This window comes from Durio zibethinus, chromosome 23 (genome assembly GCF_047325235.1).
Source record: "Durio zibethinus cultivar Kanyao isolate XHJ-2024 chromosome 23, ASM4732523v1, whole genome shotgun sequence".
Classification (NCBI taxonomy): Eukaryota; Viridiplantae; Streptophyta; class Magnoliopsida; order Malvales; family Malvaceae; genus Durio; species Durio zibethinus.
This window is the reverse complement of record NC_143184.1, coordinates 14,369,279-14,374,278: the sequence shown is the minus strand read 5'-3', so window position 1 is coordinate 14,374,278 and position 5,000 is coordinate 14,369,279. Positions and strand designations below refer to the sequence as shown.

The 5,000-nt window shown below is 52.4% G+C and overlaps 1 non-coding gene and 3 pseudogenes across 1 annotated transcript; all 4 read right to left on the bottom strand.

The window, feature by feature from the left end:
- The window catches only part of LOC149512241 (25S ribosomal RNA), a 2,995-nt pseudogene extending 2,494 nt beyond the window's left edge, over window positions 1-501 (bottom strand).
- A 239-nt stretch (window positions 502-740) lies between these two features.
- Window positions 741-896, bottom strand: LOC149512240 (5.8S ribosomal RNA). Its single transcript, XR_016332989.1, has one exon. It is a non-coding gene; the product is annotated as a 5.8S ribosomal RNA (ribosomal RNA).
- Window positions 897-1,190: 294 nt separating this feature from the next.
- Window positions 1,191-2,998, bottom strand: LOC149512239 (18S ribosomal RNA; annotated as a pseudogene).
- Window positions 2,999-4,948: 1,950 nt separating this feature from the next.
- Window positions 4,949-5,000, bottom strand: part of LOC149512238 (25S ribosomal RNA) — a 1,698-nt pseudogene continuing 1,646 nt past the window's right edge.

Sequence of the window (5,000 nt, the reverse complement as noted above, 5' to 3'; positions counted from 1 at the left end):
CGCGTTCCACATCCGAGTCGATCGACGGATTGGCTCTTGCCGTTCCACATCCGATCGGGGCACATCGCCAGCCCCCATCCGTTTCCCTCTCGATAATTTCAAGCACTCTTTAGCTCTCTTTTCAAAGTCCTTTTCATCTTTCCCTCGTGGTACTTGTTCACTATCGATCTTCTGCCAGTATTCAGCCTTGGACAAAATTTATCGCTCGATTGGGGCTGCATTCCCAAACAACCTGACTCGCGGATAGCGTCTCGTGGTGCGACAGGGTCCGAGCACAACGGGGCTCTCAACCTCTCCGGTGTCCCTTTCCAAGGGACTTGGGCTCGGTCCGCCATTGAGGACGCTTCTCCAGACTACAATTCGGATGCCGGGGGCACCCGATTCTCAAGCTAGGCTCTTCCTGGTTCACTCGCCGTTACTAGAGGAATCCTGGTAAGTTTCTTTTCCTCCACTTATTGATATGCTTAAACTTAGCGGGTGATCCCGCCTGACCTAGGGTCACGACACGAGCATCGATCGAGTGATGCGGGGGGTCCGAAGGGGTCCGAGTGGACAATGAGCGTGCGTCACTGGGGACGAGGCACATCGGGAGCTCTACCACCGATGGTCACGGCACTATCGTTGTCGGGGACTCACTTTTGGGCCAACCGTGACCCATGAGATTGTGGGAGGCCATCTTCCGCCCACCCCCTTCCCCCTAAGCTCGAAGGGCGGGGGGTCGGAGGGGGGGTGAGGGTGCATGACACCCAACCAAGCGTGCCCTCGGCCTAATGGCTTGGGGCGCAACTTGCGTTCAAAGACTTGATGGTTCACGGGAATCTGAAATTCACACAAAGTATCGCATTTTGCTACGTTCTTCATCGATGCGAGAGCCGAGATAGCAGTTGTCGAGAGTCATTTCATTTTTTCATGACAAAAGGAGTCGCGGCACCGCCAGCGCATGCACCGCAGATGGGATGGCGACGACACGCGCGCTTTGTTTTCGTTTCGGTTCCTTGGCACGATTCGCGTCAGGGGTTCAATGTTCGGCAGTGGCGAGATGATGCCGATCGTTCTGCCTACCCCGTAGGGGGGATGAAGTGACCGTCGCACCCTCTCAGGGCCAGAGGGGGCTCGGGCCACGGGGGCACCCTCGCCCCCTTGATGTTTCATTAATGCGTCTGCGGGTCATCTGTCGAGCGGGGTTTCGATGATGATCCTTCCGTAGGTTCACCTATGGAAACCTTGATATGACTTCTTCTTCCTCTAAATGATAAGGTTCAGTGGACTTCTCACGACGTTGCGGGCGGTGGACCATCTATGTCGTCACGATTCAAACACTTCATCGGACCATTCAATCGATAGGAGCAACGGGCGGTGTGTACAAATGACAGGGACGTAGTCAACGTAAGCTGATGACTCGCGCTTACTAGGAATTCCTCTTTGAAGACCAACAATTGCAATGATCTATCCCCATCATGATGAAATTCAAAAGATTACCCGGGCCTATCGACGAAGGCTATAGACTCGTTGAATACATCAGTGTAGCGCACGTGCGACCCAGAACATCTAAAGGCATCACAAACCTGTTATTGCCTCAAACTTTCTTGGCCTTAGTGGCCATAGTCCCTCTAAGAAGCTAGCCACAAAGGATCACCTCCACGTAGCTAGTTAGCAGGCTGAGGTCTCGTTCGTTAATGGAATTAACCAGACAAATCGCTCCACCAACTAAGAACGGCCATGCACCACCACCCATAGAATCAAGAAAGAGCTCTCAGTCTGTCAATCCTTAATATGTCTGGACCTGGTAAGTTTCTTCGTGTTGAGTCAAATTAAGTCGCAGGCTCCACTCCTGGTGGTGCCCTTCTGTGAATTCCTTTAAGTTTCAACCTTGCAACCATACTCCCCCCGAAACCTAAAGACTTTAATTTCTCATAAGGTGCCGACAGAGTCCTACAAGTAACATCCATCGATCCCTGGTCGACATCGTTTATGGTTGAGACTAAGACGGTATCTGATCATCTTCGAGCCCCTAACTTTTATTCTTGATTAATGAAAACATCCTTGGCAAGTGCTTTCGCAGTTGTTCATCTTTCATAAATCCAAGAATTTCACCTTTGACTATGAAATACGAATGCCCCCGACTGTCCCTATTAATCATTACTCCGATCCCGAAGGCTAACATAATAGGATCGAAATCCTATGATGTTATCCCATGCTAATGTATACAAGCGTAGGCCTACTTTCAGCACTCTAATTTTTTCAAAGTAACAGCGCTAGAGGAACGACCCGGGCAATTAAGTCTAGGAGTGCATCGCCGACAGTAGGGACGAGTAAACCGGTGCTCATCATGAGGCAGACCGGATGACCCAACCCTAGTTCCAACTGTGAGCTTTTTAACTGCAACAACTTAAATATACGTTATTGGAGCTGGAATTACCGTGGCTGCTGGCACCAGACTTGCCCTCTAAGGGATCCTCACTAAGGGATTTAGATTGTACTCATTCCAAGTACCAGACTCATAGAGCCCGGTATTATTATTTATTTTCATTACCTCCCCGTGTTAAGATTAGGTAATTTGCACACCTGCTGCCTTTCTTGGATGTGGTAGCCGTTTCTCAGGCTCCCTCTCTGGAATTGAACCCTAATTCTCTGTCACCCGTCACCACCATAGTAGGCCACTATCCTACCATTGAAAGTTGATAGGGCAGAAATTTGAATGATGCGTCGTCGACACAAAGGCCGGGCAATCCGTCGAGTTATCATGAATCATCAAAGCAACGGGCATAGCCCGCATCGACCTTTTATCTAATAAATGCATCCCTTCCAGAAGTCAAGGTTTGTTACACGTATTAGCTCTAGAATTACTACAATTATCTGAGTAGTAGATACCATCAAACAAACTACAACTGATTTAACGAGCCATTCATAGTTTCACAGTCTGAATTAGTTCATACTTACACATGCATGGCTTAATCTTTGAGACAAGCATATGACTACTGGTAGGATCAACCAGGTAGCATTCCTTCAGGACGTTGGCACCGCGTGGGCCCCGACGCACAGACCGAGCGGTGGAGAAAGCCCAACGTGGAGCACAAGCATTGTGCGTGTCGAGCACGTAAAATTTGTAGCATCGGATGAACGGGGGCTGAGAGCCCGTGCTCGCTAAATGTTTCGTATCCGAGAGCACGATCGAATATCAGTGCACCAATGCGGCCACGGAGGATTAGGTGGCATGCTTGGGACACCGGCCACGATTGACATCTGACTCGTGGCCCCTCGGGACACGAGACGGATGAGGGATGGTGAGACATCCGGTTTCCATCGATTCAGGTATGCAACACAAGATCCCGATCGTGCCCCCTAGGTATGACGACCGCATGGGGACAGATTGAAGAGGATGATGGGTCGACATTTCGATGCATCGAGCACGGAGCCTGCCAACACGCACAACCATAGCACCACTCATATACCCATTACGTACAAGTGGCAGCATCCATGCACGTCGGTCCACAACCCATCCGATCGAATACTCGACGATCGAGCGGAGGAAACGATGTGCGAGGCCATACCACAACTGCTTGGAATGAGAAAAACACGAGCAAGGGCCACGAGACTGCCCCTACTATCTGACAAGCAACAACAAAGCGACATCACCAATGCTTGGCTTGACCGGGACCGTACGTGCGAGCTCCGCTGACACCACCCCAAGAGGACATTGCCCAATTCAGGAACTTGTTCTTGGGGTCTCGAGTAGCGTCGGCTGCGTGCACGGCCTCGTCGAGGCCTACTCATTTTTGTGGTCAACGAGAAGGGACCGCGAGATTGTCAAATACTGAGAGACCTAGCCGGGCCAAGCCCGTAATCGTGGCTTCTGCTCGTACCACCCCATGGAGCCATTGCCCGATTCAAGGACTTGGTTTGGGGTCTAGGGCAGCATCCACCATGTGCACGGTCTCGAGCTCAGCTCCCTTTTTTCGATGCATGCCAACCGATCGAGGCCATGGGTGCCTGCCGGTCATCGGAGCAACCAGTCATCAGATAAAATGGCCGGAAGGCATGCACGCCCTGTATTTTGCTTGAGGGACATTACCCTGGGTGTACGTAATGTGAGGCCCATCATGCACAACTACGCCCCCTGTAGGGGGGAGAGGGGATGCCAGACCACCACCCCCTAAAGGGCATTAGAGATTTTACAGATATGCTACCAGTAGATGTTAAAGTATCTAAAATGGGGACACTTTTTCCAAACAGGCATATCTCGCACCGAGGGTGAGCAGGTGCCGATGGTGGTTGGGGCATGTGCCCGCACCAAGAGCCAGCGTGTGTCGATGGTGGTCGATGCGACTGCTCCCACCAAAGGCCAGCGTGTGTCGATGGTGGTCGAGGCAATCGCCAGCACCAGGTTGAGGCATGTGCCCACACCAAGGCTCAGCATGTGCTGATGGTGTTCGACATAACCGCCCGCACCAGGAGCCATCTTCTACCGATGATGGTCGAGGCAAGAGCCCGCACCAAGGGCCGACTTGTGCCGATGGTGCTTGAGGCAACTGCCTGCACCAAGGGCTATCTTCTGTCAATGGTGGTCGAGGCAGTCGCCCGCACCAAGGCCCAGCACATGCCGATGGTGTTCAAGGCAACCACCCGCACCAGGGGCCAGCATGTGTCGACGGTGTTCGAGGTAATCACCCACACCAGGGGCCATCTTCTGCCAATGGTGGTCGAGGCAACAGCCCACACCAAGGGCTGGCTCGTGCCGATGGTGTTCGAGACAACTGCTCGCACCAAGGCTCGGCATGTGCCAATAGTGGTCGAGGCAACCGCCCGCACCACAGCCCACCATGTGTTGATGGTGTTTGATGCAACCGCCCTCACCAGGGGCCATCTTGTGTCGATGGTGATCGAAGCAACCATCTGCACCAGGGCCCAACTTATGCCGATGGCGGTCGAGGTAAGTGCTCGTACCAAAAGGCAACCTGTGCTGATGATGGTCGATGCATGTGCTATCACCATGCGCCCAT